Here is an 18,073-nt window from a genome sequence, read left to right as displayed (position 1 = left end):
ACAGAATTGGTACATTTCTGTAAGAAACATAGTGGTATATATGAACAGCCCTAATAAAAATTCATATCTTTTGACCCAATAATCCTCTATCTAAGAACACATCCTCGGAATCAATAAGATACTTGGACAAAGATTTAGGGGAAAAGATGCTTATTACAGAGTCATTTATAGCAGTTCAAAGACCAGAGCTAAACATCTGGCAAATGGAAAGATGCTTAGGTATGAGATGAAAAATTATATAGCTACTAAAAATCATATCTTAGAAAAATAATAATGTAAGAAATTTTTACAATTATATGTACATATAGATTACACATGTAATAAGGCTAGTTTTATTTAAAAAAATTGAAAACAGAGAGGAAATAGAGACGTAGACACAGAGAAGAGACTCATGGACACAATGGAGATGGAGGAGGGACAGGTTGAAGCAGTGACACTGGAACGTATACCCTACCGCCGGTAAAACAGATCACCAGGGGGAACTTTCTGCATGACACAGGGTACTGGTACTGTGACAGCCTAGAGGGTGGGAACTGGGAGGGAGTTTCACGAAGGAGGGGATGTATATCCATTGCTGACTCATGCTGATGTATGACGGAAACCAACACAATATTCAAAAGCAATTATCCTCCAATTAAAAATGTTGAAAATATAGTGTTTAATTTCTGGATGAGATGAGTGATCGATTTTCCTATACCTTTCTCTAGCTCCTAAAAGTGAAAGTCGCTCAGTCATGTCCAACTCTTTGTGACCCCATGAGCTATACAGTCCATGGAATTCTCCAGGCCACAATACTGGAGTGGGTCACATTTTCCTTCTCCAGGGGATCTTCCCAACCCAGGGATCGAACCCAGGTCTTCCTCATTGCAGGCGGATTCTTTACCATCTGAGCCACCAGGGAAGCCCAAGAATACAGGGGTGGGTAGCCTTTCCCTTCTCCAGGGGATCTTCCAGACTCAGGGATCAAACTGGGGTCTCCTGCATTGCAGGCGGGTTCTTTACCAACTGAGCTATCAGGGAAGCTCTCATATTCTAAAATAAGCATTTGATGATAATTTTTCTAATTAAAAATATGATTTGAAAAAAGGAAAATATCATGTCACCATCTGAATATCTGAGAGGACTCAGTGAAGGCAAAAGTGGCAAGGCTGTCCCCTGTCCTCAAGCAGCTGTGATGCGTTTGGGAGAGCTCCGCCATGGTGCTAGGAGTCTTGGCGTGCGGGTGACTAGCCAGGATTGGGAAGGCTCTGCAGAGGGGCGGTGCTTCGGTAGCGGTGAAGGATTTGAACCGTTGTCTCTGCTTCCACTGGACTTGGTAGTGCTTCCTCTGCCTCTCCTTCCCTGATATCACTCATCTTGGGCGCACTGCCCCTATGGTGGGTTGACAGTGCTTTAGGGTTTATTCTCTCTGTGATCTGCATAGGCTCAACTCAACCAACACAGGATATTCTCCAAGGTTTATCTCCTTAATACACTTGCTGCAGCAGGCTTTCAAGTCAGTGCTTATTTAAGGCATCACTTGGCTTGCATTTGCACTGGCAAGGATCACATTGCTCAGAGATCGGGGCTAGAAGGTAGCAAGACCCACACTCTTTGAAGGGCCATTCCAACACAAGTCTGGCGTCCCAGGCTGCAGAGCTAGGAGGTGGATGCCTTGACTCGAAAGTGGGGAAATGAGACCCATAGAGGGGCAGTGGCTTGTCCCAGACAGGATGCCATCTCAGGGCCAGAGCTGGGATTGGGTCCTAGCTCTCCTGGCACCTGGGCAATGTGCCTGTCCACTGCCCCCTGCTGCTGGAGGAGTGGCGTGACCCTCTCTTCCCACCAGAACACTGCACTCACTGCAGTGGTGCAAAAGGAGACTGGGGCGGGCTGCTGGGGATGTGGGGGTGGATGGAGGCTACTTTTAGTATGAGAATATGAGAGTGTTGAAAATTATCTTTGTGTGCACATCAGGAGACCATCTGGATATCTTTTGAAATTTATAATTGAAAGAAATTGCAATCTAAATACAATATAACCATCTTCTATTTTGGTTTTGTATAGTTTCTTGTTTATTAAAGAACTACATGTTCTGGAAGTTTTAGCCAATGTAATAAACAAATAAAAAATGTGAATTATGACTAGAAGACATAAAACTAACTAAATTATTTTTAGATATTGTGTTTGCTTGCTTATAAAGCCCAGGGGCACTACCTAGAGAACTATTGCTGAGAAGAGAACAGTTCAGTTTAGTTGCTCAGTTGTGTCCAACTCTTTGTGACCCCATGGACTGCAGCACACCAGGCTTCCCTGTCCTTCACCAACTCCTCAAACTCTTGTCCATTGAGTTGGTGATGCCATCCAACCATCTCATCCTCTGTCGTCCCCTTCTCCTCCCACCTTCAATCTTTCCCAGCATGAGGATTTTTTCAAATGAGTCAGTTCTTCGCATCAGGTGGCCAAAGAATTGGAGTTTCAGCTTCAGTATCAGTTTTTCCAATGAATATTCAGGACTGATTTCCTTTAGGATTGACTGGTTTGATCTCCTTGCAGTCCAAGGGACTCTCAGAAGTCTTCTCCAACACCACAGTTCAAAAGCACCAGTTCTTTGGTGCTCAACTTTCTTTATAGTCCAACTCTCACATCCATACATGACTACTGAAAAAACCATAGCTTTTACTATATGGACCTTTGTTGGCAAGGTAATGTCTCTGCTTTTTAATGTGCTATCTAGGTTGGTCATAGCTTTTCTTCCAAGGAGCAAGCATGTTTTAATTTCATGGCCGCAGCCACCATCTGCAGTGATTTTAGAGCCCAAGAAAATAAAGTCTCTCACTGTTTCCATTGTTTCCCCATCTATTTGCCATTAAGTGATTGGACTGGATGCCACGATCTTAGTTTTTTGAATGGTGAGTTTTAAGTTGAGGAGAGAATGACACAGTCAAATGAGCCAAGGCAGATCCTCAACTGGCTGCAGACTCATAAAAAGGCTGGATAGGATACAACTCTATAAGTATAACACTATATACACACATATGTACATTAGTTAAGCTGAATAGATATAAGGGCTGATAGGAATAAGTGGAAATTATCGTATGTCTCAAACAAAGCTAGAGGGATAGCACATGAGTGGAAGCAGGAGCCTGACATTCTGATGATGCTGGGGACACAAAGGTGGAGGAGAGACAGGGATGCTGCCCGCACCAGGCTTGCTGCTACAGTAGGAGATGGCATTCATGGAAGAATAACATACCATGAAACATCACCATCATGAAACTGGTAGGAGGGAAGGTACCTAGGGCTCAGTGGGTAAAGAATCCACCTGCAATGCAGGAGGTTCAGGAGACACGGGTTTGATCCCTGGGTCAGGAAGATCCCATGGAGAAGGAAATGGTAACCCACTCCAGTATTCTTGCCTGGAGAATCCCATGGATAGAGGAGCCTGGCGGGCTACAGCCCGTGGGGTCGCAAAGAGTCAGCCACGACCGAGAGACTAAGCACAGCACAGCACACAGGGAGACTTCCGCAGGCTAAAGAAGGCAGGAGAGACACAGTTGCCACATGCAGACTGAACGTAACTAGCAAGTGAATGGAACAATCAAATGTGAAAAACGAGATCTAAAAGAACCGAAAGAATACATCAAGGAATGGTTTGGGATAGAATCTTTATTTTTCCTCTCAGTATAATATTAAAGGAAAACATTGCTAGACTTGATCATGTTAACATTTAAAGCTTCTGCATATTAGGAAACTGCCACAAGCAAAAGTAAAATATAAATTACAAAGGAATTTGCAATCTACATAAGCAAGAGTTGTCATTTTTCATATATAAAGAGCTTTATCTGTAAATAAGAAAAAGACACATGCACTTACACATAGATAGGCTCAGAACAGGATGGTTTCACACATATATGTTAAAATAAACAAATACAAAGGCCAATAAACATAAAAATGTTCATCATTAATCTGTCATAAAAGGCACATGAATTACAGTGGTATGTCCTCATTTTTGCCCAAGAAATTGGCAGAGATTTAAATGCTGATGAATTAAAATGTTAGGAAGGTGGCAGGAAACAGGTGGAAATATAAATAGGTACAATTTTTCTGGAGGGCAATTTAGCAAAATCTATTCAGTGCCTTAAAAGTATGCCTACTTGCTAATTTCACTCAAAGAATTTATCTTAAATCAATATGTGTTTGAGCAAAGATGGTGTGAAGGATATTCACTCCAGCGTTATTTACAACAGAGCAAAACTGAAAAAAATCTCACAGCCTAATGAAATGAAGGATGGCAGACTATTCGATAGTTACTGAAAAACCTCATTATGGGGACAAAATATGTTGCAATATATGGTTACCTAAGAAAACAACAGGTTATACGACAGAAGAATTTGAGTAGGGAGACCAGAGGCATAAACCCATGTATAGAAACTTGATATGTGATCTATGGTTGGGTAGCATTACAATCTCGTACGGACTAGATGGATGAGTCAATGAATGGCTCTGGGGTAATTATTATCCATTTGAAAAAATAAAAGGAGAGCCTAACAGCACACTACAGACCAACAAAATTCAGGTGGAAGGACAAAATGTGAAAAGAAACTTCAAAACTTCTAGAAGAAAATACAGCATAATGTCTGTGTAATCTCAGAGAATTTCTTAAAAGATAAAGCCATAAACTAAAATTTGGTAAATACTACAATGTGAAACATCAAAAAAAAAAAAAAGTATATGAGAGAATAGAGCCAAAAAATGGAAAGATAGCAGCAGGCTGGAAGAAAATGAATCCAATGCATATAAAAGATGGAAGAATTACTGCAGAGGCTTCCCAGGTGGCTCAGTAGTGAAGAATTCACCTGCCAATGCAGGATATGTGGGTTCAATTCTTGGTTAGGGACGATCCCCTGGAGAAGGGAATGGAAACCCACTCCAGTATTCTTGCCCGGAAAGTCTCGTGGACAGAGGAACCTGGCGGGCTACACTCTACGGGGTCACAAAGAGTTGGACATGACTTAGCAACCACAGAACAACAGTTACTGCAGAATATGTGAAGTAGTGCTGCTCAGCTGGTTACCAACATTCTGAGTCAATCCCCAGCAAAGGTCCTTCTGCTCTGCATCATCTGAGCCGATAGAATGAGAGTGAGAAACACTTTCCTTTGCGTCAGCAACAAAGGAAAGCCTCATTCTTTGATCACAGGATGGGGAGAAGTGAGCACATGTTCTTCATGTGCTCTTCAGCCACGCCCACACCAGCCAGTGGGCGTGGCTGCTGTGCAGGGATCTAATTGGGGGAAGGGAGGGGCGGGGTTATCAAGGGGCGGGGCAAATGCACTGCTCACGCTCCAGATCCAGTGCCAGGCTCAGCCTCTCTGCGCACGGCCTGCTGCCGCCATCTTGAATCTTGAGTGTAGTCTTCCGGTATAGCCCACAGGCTGAGGTGTCTCTGTGGCCATTTTGCACCAGGAACTGTGGTCTGACCTGGTGAGTGAGGCTTCTGCCTACGACCCCCTGTGAACAAGTAACAGCAGACTGAGCACAAAGGAAAAAAACAAAGGTTAGATTTATTATCCACATTCTGTTTTTACTTCCCGGGAATTGTTAATGGGGCTTTGCTGGTGACGAAGGTTGACTGTGCACAGGAATCACCGGATCTTTTGAAAAGGTGGCTTGTTTGAGCAGGTACGGGGGCGCTGGAGAGCCCGCATTTTTAACAAGGTCCCAGGTGAAGCATATGGTGCTGGTCCACAGACCACATTTTGAGTAGCAAGGCTATTAAGGATTCCTACAGATAAAAAACAGGCTTCCCTGGTGGCTCAGAGGTTAAAGCGTCTGCCTCCAATGAGGGAGACCGGGGTTTGATCCCTGGGTCGGGAAGATCCCCTGGAGAAGGAAATGGTAACCCACTCCAGTATTCTTGCCTGGAGAATCCCATGGACGGAGGAGCCTGGTGGGCTGGACTGTAGTCCACGGGGTCGCAAAGAGTCGGACACGACTGAGCGACTTCACTTTCACTTTCTTTCACTACAGATAAATAAGAAAGGAGAAATAAGCCCACCCTAAGTCTGGCAGAGGGTCTGAACAGCCGATGCTCAGAAGACAAACCCTAGGAGCATTTAAGCGTCTTAGTTGGGATGGGCTTGTGCTGTCAGGCCGAAGCCCCACGACAGAGGTTTCTTTCTTGCTCTTGTAAATGAGGCGCATTTACGTAGGTGGGGGCAGGGTGGGGCGCTGTCACAGCAGCCTGGAGCCCAGCTACTGGAAGCCCTGCCATTTTCATGGTGGAACTGGCAAAGCTGCTCTTGGAACTGGGCTGCTGGAAGAAGAAAAGAGGTTTTTATGGGTCGGTCTTGGAAATGGTGAGGACACTTGTTTATTCGCTCAGTCGTGTCTGCCTCTTTGTGACCTCGAGGACTGTCCATGGGAATTCTCGGGCAAGAATACTGGAGAGGGTTGCCGTTTCTTCCTCCAGGGGATCTTCCTGACCCAGGGATGGAACCCGTGTGTCCTGCTTGGCAGGCGACCACTGAGCCACCTGGTGAGGACACTACTGCTCACCTTTGGTTGGAACTCTGAGGTTGCAGCCAGCTGCGTGGGAGGCTGGGAAGTGTAATCCAACTGGACCCAGGAAAAGAGGAGCTGCGTTTGGTGACCAGCTAGCAGTCTGCCACACATCTGGAGATGCTCAGTGCTCTAGTAACCAGGGAAATGCAATTAAAGCTGCAACTTGGTATCATTGTACAGCACTGTTAGAGCAAGATATCAGGACTGGAGGAGGTGCCTTTCACACCGGATAGTCTCTTCTCCATCTCTTCATTCCATGCACATATTAGCTCCAACATACCATCGGTTTACTTTATAATGTTCATTATTTACGGTTTGCCTTCCATCTGTCAACTCCAAAAGGACAAAGATATTTGTCTATTACGTTAACTGCTATATTCTTAGTGTTCACAGCACTGCCTGAATGGAGGTGCTTCAGGTGACATCCTTCCAGTCAATCCAGCACAGAGTCCAGCCATCTGACACGTGAGAGCAGGGGCTCCTGGTGACTCAGCCCTCAACTGTTTGGATACGTCCACCCTATGGCTCTTCCCAGCTAAGACCCCAGGATAAGCACTCTGCTATGTCAGCCCAGATTCCCAGTCCAAAGTATCCAAGAGGATAACAAATGACTGTTGTTTTCAGCCTCCAAAGTTGCTTTAGTTTTTAAAGTTAGTTATTCAGGTATAACTTACATTATTACAAAAAACTGTGGAAAATTCTTAAAGAGGTGGGAATACCAGACCACCTTACCTGCCTTTTGAGAAACGTATATGCAGATCAAGAAGCAACACTTAGAACCAGACATGGAACAATGGATTGGTTTAAATTTGTGAAAGGAGTATGTCAAGGCTGTATATTGTCACCCTGCTTCCTTAACTTATATGCAGAATACATCATGAGAAATGCTGGGATGGATGAATCACCAGCTAGAATCAAGATTGCTGGGAGAAATATCAACAACCTCAGATATGCAGATGATATCACTATATTGGCAGAAAGAAAAGAGGAACTAAAGAGTCTCTTGATAAAAGTGAAAGAGGAGAGTAAAAAGACTGGCTTGAAACTCAACATTCAAAAAACTGAGATCATGGCATCCAGTCCCATCATTTCATGGCAAATAGATGGGGGAAAAAATGGAAACACTGGCAGATTTTATTTTCTTGAACTCCAAAATCACCATGAACAGTGACTGCACCCATGAAATTAAAAGACATTTGCTCCTTGGAAGAAGAGCTATGACAAACATAGACAGTGTAATAAAAGAAGAGACATCATTTTGCTGGCAAAGGTCCATATAGTCAAAACTGTGGTTTTTCCAGGAGTCGCGTATGGATGTGAGAGCTGGACCAATAAAGGAGGCTGAGCGCTGAAGAACTGGTGCTTTTGAACTGTGGTGCTGGAGAAGACTCTTGAAAGTCCCTTGGACTGCAAGATCAAACCAGTCAATCCTAAGGAAGTCAATCCTGAATATTCATTGGGAGGACCAGTGCTGAAGCTGAAACTCCCATACCTTGGCCACCTGATGCAAAGAGCTGACTCACTGGAAAAGACCCTGATGCTGGGAAAGATTGAAGGCAGGAGGAGAAGGGGATGACAGAGGATGAGATTGTTGGATGGCATCACTGACTCAATGGACATGGGTTTGAGCAAACTCTAGGAGATAGTGGAGGATGGGGAAGTCTGACTTACTGCAGCCCGTGGGGTCTCAAAGAGTCAGGCACAACTTAGTGACTGAACAACAGCAACAGCTTACATTAAGTAAAATTCACTCCTTTTAAGTGTACACTTTGGTGATGTGTACTTATAGTCATGAAAATGTATAGTCGTGAAACCAGCATCACAACCGAGAAATAAAGCATTTCAGTTGTCCCTCAAAGTCACCTCCTAGGCCGCCAAGCTCTGGCTACACCGCCACACAGCAGGAGTAGCAGGCAGCACATTCTCTTAGCTTTACTGTGTACTCATTGGCTGACTATTTTTCTACTTTGGGAATCTCCTTTCTTGGGAGCTCTGGCTAAGGTCTGTTTTCCCATTAGACCAGAAGCTCTGTGTGACTTGTTCCTAGCGTAGTTCCTAGCATGTAGTAGGTGCTCATTAATTCACTGTTTAATAAATGGAATGTGATGGAGCATAATGGTCTGGAGACTCTGGCTTCAGACACGTGAGAAAGTCACATGACTTCTCAGCCTCATTCCATTTGAATATCAGATAGTCATACTACCCATCAGAAGGTAAAAGGCATATAGCTGATACAGATTAATGCCCTCAGTTATGTCTTAATTTCTAATAAATATTTATCAAGCCCCTACTGTGTGCTAGGCACTGTCCTAGGTGTTGAGGATGTGAAGGGGAGCATATGTAGATACAATCTGTATGCCCATGGGGTTTACCATCTCCTGGGGGGTGGTGAGATGGTAAATGCGATGACTACACACTTATGTGCCCTGGTAAATCATGGCACATGTCCTAGAACCCACCCCCCTCCTCATCCCATCAGTGGTCCTACAGTGTTCTCTGGGACAGTGTTCTCTGGAGCATGAATTGCCAGCTTCTCTTAGAATCATTGCTCAAGAGGGGAATTGCTCTTCTATCATGGTTATTTGCTATCAAGGTTAGAGATGTTCTGAGAATCATTCTGTTTATAGTAATAGTGGATTCTTCTGAAATAAACGCTCAGAAGGCAGAAATGGGCAAAACCACTAGGCGGTCGGTTCTCTCTAATAATCTCTGGCTTTAAAACAACAAAATAGACCTTTTAGATAAACTGAGCAGCCTCACAAAAGTTGTCCTGAGAATTCAACCTGGGGACACTTGCCTGAGAATGCCAGAAATTTCCACTGCTTCCCCCTTACCCTTCAATGACTTTATGGTTGGGAAAGAAGCTTACTGGCTTATAAATATTTCCCATTATGGAACTTTCTGGTAAGCTCCTCAAGTAATTTTAGATCTCAGCTAGTTTTGTTCTCCCTGCTGCCCAATACAATATCTTCCAGGGCTGCCGTGCTGAAGCGATCTAGAGAAAAGAGAAATTAAGACAATTTCCTTGCGTTCTGTAAGCGTTTGCTTGTGAATGCAGGCTGTCCTGCTGTTTGATAAATCAGATATGTAAGAAAACCACGAGAATCAAAGTTCACATCCAGTTGGGCGCTTTAGATGTACATTGCGAAGGTTGCTACAAAATGTGATAATATCCTTCCAAGGATATGACTAATGAGACTACGTATAGCACATTGGAGACAGCTCAAATGTGTAATTATTGTGAGAATTTCACAGACACATAAATATAATGATCTTCAGCTAAGTAAATTGCTAGCTACCAATGAAATAAATAGGGTCCCTTCAGAATTTGAAATAATTTGGAGTGGTAGGTGGTGGGAAATGATTCACCTTAGCTGCTGTCTCTGGAACAGTAATACAGAAATATATCTGCCAATTCTGGTGCATTTGCATTGTTCTTCATATCCTGTGGAGTTTGTCAGAAGAGCTCTGGGCCCTGCTGCCTTCCGCCCCCTTATTCTGATAGGCCTCTGCGCAGCATGCTTGGTGCTGGGTAGGAGCAGCTAATATTGTTTACCTCGGTCGGCATCCCAGCCATAATATTTTTCCAAGAAACACTGATGTGTTTAAAGGTCAGGTTGATACTGATTTGACAGAATAACATAAATTTATCTTTCGAGGAGTAAAATGGTGTACATGACTTGGTCTAAAGGTTAAACTGTTTTTTGTGCACTGGGTAGGTCAGAGATAGAAGACTTTAATACACAAAGTATAATTACCTGTTTAGATAGACATGGAGATGTGGCCCAGGGTTTGGATTTTTGGAGAGATGTCTGAAAACAGGAATCTATTGACGTCTTGTCATTCTTGAATATATTTCATTATAAGTGGGAAAAATTCTACAAAGGTGCTCAGTTAGAAGGACTGTCTTTTTCCTGCTCCTAGTTAGGTGTCTGTTGGGATTCTAGGAGTTGAGTTTCAGAGCACCAGGAGAGTCTATGTCCTCAGATACAAAGACCCCTCAGGGCCAATAAACTCCCAAATACAGAACTCATATGGTAGGCGATTCATTGGTAGATGAATGAATTGGTGGCGATTTAGTCTCTAAGTTGTGTCTGAATCTTATGACCTCCTCTGTCCACGGGATTTCCTAGCAAGAATACTGGAATAGGTTGTCATTTCCTTCTCCAGGGCATCTTCCTGACTCAGTTTTTCAACCTGGGTCTCCTGTATAGGCGGTCTCCTGCCTTGCAGGTGGATTTTTTACTGACCGGGCCACCAGCAAAGCCAGATAAATGAATTAAATCCATCTTTTTATTTTTTAACCCACGCAATGTGTGTGTGTGCCTGTGTGCGTGCTCGGTCGCTTAAGTCGTGTCTGACTCTCTGTGACCCCATGGACTGTCCATGGGATTCTGCAGGCAGAATACTGGAGTGGGTTGCCGCGCCCTCCTCTAGAGGATCTTCTCAACCCAGGGACTGAACCGCTGTCTCTCATGGCTCCTGCATTGGCAGGAGGGTTCTTTACCACCAGAGCAACTTGGAAAGCCCAGTGAGTGGTGGTACTTTTATTTAAATTATTACTGCCTTACGCCAGGCAGCACTCACACATGAGAAGTTATCCCAACCTCTTTCTGTCCCCTTTCTGCCCAAGGGAACCCTTCGTACCTTTCTCGTGCATTGGAGCGCCAGTTGAGAGCACGGGCCCAGGAAACACAGATGCAGAGAGAAGGAATCCTCCACGTGCCCATTAACAATCACACTTCACTCGAAAGTCTCATTCGTACCACATTTGTGTGGTGTATTTTGATAGGAATTCCATGGAAAGAGCAACAGCATTAATTTCTTTTAAAAGGAATGAAATTCTCTACATCGATAACTTAGAAATATAAACAAGAATATAAACTGGAAGGAGAGAGTTTGGGGATACAGGTAGCTTTTTCAGTTATGTTTTCACCTGTGCCCTCTAACCACCTTAGATACCACATGTCTTCTCTGGTCCTCCATTGAGCATCTCGTGGGCAAAGAGTCAGCCCTCAGGGTGTGTCTGATGAATGACTGAGTGGGTCACATATCAATACAAGTCAGAGTAATGCAGTGCCCTGCGGGGAGTACACAGGAGGTCCCCACTCCCTGTGGGGAGTGCACGGATTCTCTAGAGGCTTCCAGAGGCGGGGGCTTCACAAGGGTTTCAGGCTGACTCCTCAAGGGCAGACAGGGGGCGGCAGAATGAGCGAGGGCAGGGAAGTGCCAGGCGGTGTCTGGGGAGTAAGGAAATCTGTCCAGAGCAGCACACAGAGTGGGGAGGGAGCTACTGGTAGTTGAGACGTTTTTTTTTTGAGTAGTTGCAAAGTGGTTTCTCTCCTGTATTTTAAAGCACAAGAATGATAATTTTCACTACAAATTGCAAACAGGAATACTGGAGTGGGTTGCTGTTTCTCCTCCAGGGGATCTTCCCGACCCAGGAACTGAACCCGCGTCTCCTGCATTGCAGGCAGATTCTTTACCTGCTGAGCAGTCGGGGAAGTCTGATGAGAGTGAAGGCTTTGTATATCCCCAGAAATGAGATGGGAATATTGGTGGAGGTTCTGTCAGGAGGTGGGCCCTGGGTTTCCCCTGGATCCCTTCCCGAGAGTAAGTGTCTCTGAGTCACAGCTGAACCCTCCCCTCGTCCCCAAGGCCACTGGCGGCCCTTTGGACAGATAAGGAAGCTGAAGCACGGAAGACGGGCAGTGACTGGCCCAGCAGGAGGGGCAGCACGTGGGCAGGTCTTTTCCTGCTGGATCTCACTAGGAATCTGTCCAGTTCCCTCTTGGGAGTGGAGTGGCCAGGCAGTCCCTGCATGCGTGGCCTGGGCATCCCATAGAGCATCCAGAGTGGGGACAAAGAAGGCTCCCAGAGGCCAGTTCCTGCCCTGGGCCCCTGTCCAGAGCAAAGGCGCGGGGACTCCGAGGACCCTCAGGATGCATTCTGTCGAGGGTTGCTGAGCATCTGCTCTTGCCCCAAGGAGGCACAGTCAGGATTTCCCAAGGTGTCTGAATAGTTGCCTGTGATACATCAGCCTCCCTAAAAACTGTGTCAGGGCCGCAACTCACCCTACAGATGTAGGACTGAGCCAGGGATCGCCCACTAACAGTGCAGGATGCGGAGGGGGATCCCTGGATTTCTGGTTGAGTCATCGGCAGTGGGGAGCAGCTGGAAGCAGCGAGGACTGTCTTTTTCCAGTATTTTCTAAAGCAAGCGGGCAAGCTGGTGAGTGCCATTGTGCATAGGTAATAACTCAGCCGGAAACAAGTGTCATGATTCACATGTCATGGCTAATGTCTAGCTAATATCCCCCAGCAGGGATGAGCAATTACAAATTCCTGAATTATCTTCCCTGTCTGTACCTCAAACAAACAAGCAATCATCTGTTTCCTTAGCTAACCTCCCCTGGGGTGAGGTGGCTGCAAGGTTGAGAGAGCCTGGGCCTCCGAGGTGCAGGCCTGGCGTCGCCACTTCCTGGCTGTGCGTCCTGGGCAAGCTCCTGCAAGGTCCCCTTGTAATAATTATTCTCGTATCTGTAATAATATACTTGTCCCAGAGGGTTACTGTGAAGATTAAAGATGATTATTTGCTAAAAGTTCCTTGCACATATAAGCACATAATAAACGTTAGCTGTTATTTTTAACTGAAAATTAAATTTAAAAAATTAGGATATGGATATTAATAGATAAAAGTATGCTTAGATTTCACAAATATGTTTAATTTTTCCATGTTTTATGTTTTAACACGAGAGCCAAATTGAATCAACAGTTACACATGCCAACTCCTCTGGCCAAGCAAGAAAGCTAAAACAAAATTGCTTTTGAATTTGGCGAATATATTGTGTTCTTCAGCAGTTGTTCCCAGGGACTCAGGTCATCAGCTAGGCTTTTGTTATTTGCACATTTCAAGAAAGACCCAAATAGAAATGGCCAGGGGTGGGGGGATATTCAGCATCTCACATTTATAAAATCAAGCCTTTTTACTTTTTCATAGATAATGCTTCATGTAACCCTTCCTTGAAATGCTAATGAGATGCCAAGAGATTTCCAGGTTTTTCCACGGGGTTGTATTTAGAAATAGACTGATTTGTGTTTAAAGATGGAAGTGTATGTCTTGTCTTCTTGAGCTCTTCAGATCAAAGGCTATCACCGTGAGGATTGTAACTGGGATCCTGGGGTGTCTCTGGGCAGCCTGGGTTCAAGTTCTTGATTATTTGTGATTCTTGGTTTTCACAGATGTTGAAAATGGTGGTTTAGAAGTGAATGTTTCCTTTTCTTTGATTATAAATAATTTAAATAGGGATTAGACTCACCCGCAGTAGCCTTAGTAAAGGAAATTCTGTTGGAGTGCAGCATGGAAGGCTGAGAAATCTGGGTTTCCAGGTAGCGTGGTTCTCCCCAGAGTGAGGACAGTGGTGGGACAGTCATGTGGCCTTTCCCAAGACACCCCTCCATCTCTTTTTGCTTCTACCCAGATCTGTCTCTCCCCTCCCCTGGGTTCCCAGTCTCCACTCCATCACTAGCCACACATAACCCATCACAACTTCCCCAGCCCCCTCTACACAAGCTCATAATTAATGTCCACAGCCAACTGCCCCCATCTCTTAGTTTTCTCATGCTGACTTTTTGAGAAAGGAATTGCTTTGGCCCATCTCATCTTATCAAATGAAGGATACAGCTCCTGAGTTACTGACCAGCCTGTAGAGGGGCTCCCCTGAGATCAGTGGCCTGACTGGGTTTGGGGAAAAGGTGGACAGGGGGAAGAGAGAGGAGAATGCATTTCCCTCCATGAACCTTTGGGTGGGCGAGCAGCGTGAAACCACGCAGAAAATGCCCAGAGGCCAGTCCTGCATCCAGACCCTTCCTACCTCTTTCCCACATGCTGAGAAGGTTGTTGATGCTTAAGAAAGCCTCTGGAGCCTTCTCTCTACTTGGGCCAGCTCCATCAGTGCCTTCTCCATACAGTCTTTTCTGACTGTTTCTTTGTTTAATTAGTGTCGCCCTGGTCTGATGGAATGAAGGACTTGGGCAGGGTGATGAGACTTGGCCTGTGCGTCTGAAGAGACATTCCCTTCTCTGCTCCTTTCCTTCCTCATCCAGTGCCCTCATCTCTGAGCCCTGGTTTTCTCATCTACTACAGGATGTATTGAAAGCTTCTATCTTCCTGGGATATTGGCGAGGATTAGGTGAGATATAGGCTTTGGAATCAGTGGAGAGCTTTTCAAGTGTGAGATTATTGTGAAAGTGATTATTGGGAAAGTGGGAGGGAGGCTCTTCCTTTTGAAGGACCCCTTCCCCTCCCCCTCACCCCCCCAAGCTGGAGTTCTGCAGTGAGGGTCTCACTTTTCCGGGCATGAGGAGGGCTGTGGCTGTGGCTGGACCAGGCTGTCTTATCTGCCATTCTGAAGATGGCTGTAGTTTCCTCTGCAGAAGGGCCCATTGGCTGACACTCGGTAGCAGACAATGTTCCCCACATCCTCCCAGCTCCTCTCTTTGGGAACACAGGCCTGAGCCTGTCCCCTCACTGCCTTCTCATCGTGGGAGGGAGGGGCGCTGGTAGCAGGCAGTCAGAGATCCATTCCAGAAGCCTCTGCATCAGAGAACATCCCCCACACTGCCTCCCATGAATGACTCACTTCTTGGGTTTTCCTACTGACCTCTGCCCACTCCCTTTGGTCATGCTGGTGATGGCTCAGGCCTGGCAGCTAGAGATCCGTTGACTCAGAAGCAGGCCTGGGGAGTGGAGACCAGAGACAGGACATCAGGGTTTCCATGGACCAACCGGTCAGGGACCGTGGTCAGCGCGTGCCACTGAGAACGAAAAGGGACTCGCCTCAGAGCCCCTCATCCTGCCTCAGATGGAAGGTGTGGTCAAAAGATATGGTCTGATGCTCCCTTAGGGGTGGGAGCAACAGAGCCACCGCCCCTTCCTGCTGACAAGCAGCATCATCTCTGGCCATCTGTGCAAACTCAGAGCTCCTTGGGCCTTCGCAAGCACCCCACTGCATGCAAGAACTGTGGCGCCCAGTGGTAGCTAAGTGAGTCCTACGGCCCCTTCTGTACTCGTGGTGACAGGTGCCCAGAGCCCAAGTCCTGCATGATCTCTATGGCCAGACTTAGAGCACGTTGGGGGAGAGCCAGGGAAATGTGAAAATGGGGGCGGCTGTGTCTAGAAACACTTGGAGGGTCAGGAAGACCGAGTGTGCTGTTGGCCGCTTGTGGCTGCCTGCCTGCTTTCCTCCCGTCCTTCCTTCTAGCTTCCCCCTTTCTTCCCTTTCTTCCAGCCACATATATTTACCAAGACTATCATGTGCCAGCTACTGTATCTGCTGGTGAAGACGCTATGGCTTTTCTAATCCCCTCAAGGCTTTCAAACCCTAACCCTAAGTGTTCAGTCACAGTGGAGCAGTGGTTCTCAAACATCAGTGAGCATCAGACCCACTGGAGAACTAGTTGAAACACTGATCGCTGGGTCCCGCCCAGAGTTTCTTTTTCAGGAAGTCGGAGGCAGGGGGAACTCTTGGGAACTGGCATTTCTAACATCTTCCCAGGTGCTGCTCCCATGCTGCTGGTGGGACCATGGAGGGACCATAGGAGGCAGTACGCGCAAGGCCGGGGAAGCACTTGTCACACCTGCTGGGGGTGGGTGAGGGCTTCCCAGGTGGTGCTGGTGGTGAAGAACCCACCTGCCAATGCAGGAGGTGCGAGTTCCTTCCCTGGGTTGGGAAGATCCCCTGGAGGAGGGCATGGCAACCCGTTCTGGTATTCTTGCCTGGAGAATGCCTCAGACAGAAGAGCCTGGTGGACCACAGTCCGTGGGGTTGCCAAGAGTCAATAGACACAACTCAAGTGACTTAGCATGCATGCACAGGAGGTGGGCGGAGGGAGTCAAGGCAAATGATGAGCCGGTCCCCCAAAGGTGGGAGGAAGCCAGGTGAAGACAGGTAGGAAGGGCAGCAGGTGTAAAGGCCCTGAGGTGAGAGACTATGGAGGAGGACGTGAGAGCTGTCAGTGTGGCCAGAGCCCATTAAAGAGTGTGAAGTCGACAAGGTAAGAGGTGACCCTGGATGGCTCATTAGAAGTCAGGTCACCGAGGAACTTCTGCGCCTTTGGAGGGCAAACCACTGGAGAGTTTCACGTGGAGCTTTTGCAGAGTGAGTCAGATTTATGTCTTGGGACAATTGCTTTGGCTGGAGGGTAGAGAATGCCAGAGGAAAGAAAAATAGGAAGCCATTGTATTAATCCAGGCAAGAAGTGCTGATGGCCGGAAGCAGGGTGCTGGCAGGCACTGGGATGGAGAGGAGACAGAGCTGACATAGACTTGGGAGATGGAGTAGACCGGACTTGGATGCAGGGGTGTAGGGAGGGGAGGGAGGAGTCTAGAGTGATGCCTGGGACATGGAGGGGACCGTCTTGGCATTTGGGGTGGAAAGCAGCAGAGACTAGCACCAACTAACCCAGGTTCCAGGGGACAGGTTATACCTAAAACATGCTGCCTGAGACCCTTCACTGAAGAGATATTAATTATAAGGATACCAGGACATCCTAGGGCACTGATGCCAGGAACGGGACAGCTCTCAGGAGAGGTCTCCATCAGGACAGGGAAGAAAGTGGATGCCTCTTAGTTCCTTCAGCTTCCTTGCCTCTCTTTGCAGACCTAATCCTCTCTTTACTTCTTACCTGGTGGAGTCTAACTGCCCCACTCTCAGCCCAAGGTATCATGTTATAGTTTTGCTGAACCCTAGGTTCAGAATCCTGCCAGAGAGAATTTGATTGGTCTAGCTGGAGTGCAGTGGCCAGATTTAGCCAATAAAAATAAAGGATACCTAAATATTGCATGTGTGCGTGTGTGCTAACTCGCCTCAGTTGTGTCCGTGACCCCCTGACCGTGGCCCACCAGGCTCCTCTGTCCATGGGATTCTCCAGGCAAGAATACTGGAGTGGGTTGCTATGCCCTCCCCCAGGGGATCTTCCCCAGGGATCGAACCCAAGTCTCTTATATCTCCTGCATTGATAGGTGAGTTCTTTACCACTAGCACCACCTGGGAAGCCCAAATAATGCATGGCAGCATACTTATACAAGAAATGACTCATTGTTTATCTGAAATTCAAATTAGCTGGGCATCCAGTGTTTTTCTGGCAATTCTAACCTAGGACACGTGTTGCCCCTTAGGCTGCTCAGTTATGGCCAGAGGGGCAGGCTATGGCAGCTGTTGGGAGCACTGCTCCTGTGGTGGAAGGAACAGCTCAGAAAGAGAGGGTCCAAGCAGATGCCTCGTGGTGGGGTATGCTCCCAGGCTGTGGGGTGCTCGGGAGGCCTAGTCTTGAGTGCTGGGGTCTCAGCAGGAGAGAGCAGCTCAGACTCAGGGAGGCTGGGAGGAGTGAGTTCCTGGAAATCTTGGCCTCAGGCTCCCAGACCCGGGCTCAGGGCAGAAGTCTGTCTCAAAGGAAACAGGGCACCGTCAAAGGTGGGAGTGAAGTGTGGGTTAGCTACTAGGAGGTCACAGGCGCAGACCGGGTCCA

The 18,073-nt window shown here is 46.7% G+C and overlaps 1 long non-coding RNA gene across 1 annotated transcript in view; it reads left to right on the top strand.

The window, feature by feature from the left end:
* Positions 1-5,324: 5,324 nt before the first annotated feature.
* The window catches only part of LOC110141512 (uncharacterized), a 66,804-nt gene continuing 54,055 nt past the window's right edge, over positions 5,325-18,073 (top strand). Inside the window, exon 1 of the long non-coding RNA XR_002315065.2 lies at positions 5,325-5,538. This is a non-coding gene — a long non-coding RNA (uncharacterized lncRNA). The remainder of the gene's footprint in view (positions 5,539-18,073) is intronic.

Source organism: Odocoileus virginianus, chromosome 7 (assembly GCF_023699985.2).
Source record: "Odocoileus virginianus isolate 20LAN1187 ecotype Illinois chromosome 7, Ovbor_1.2, whole genome shotgun sequence".
NCBI lineage: Eukaryota > Metazoa > Chordata > Mammalia > Artiodactyla > Cervidae > Odocoileus > Odocoileus virginianus.
This window is presented reverse-complemented; position numbering and strand designations above follow the sequence as displayed.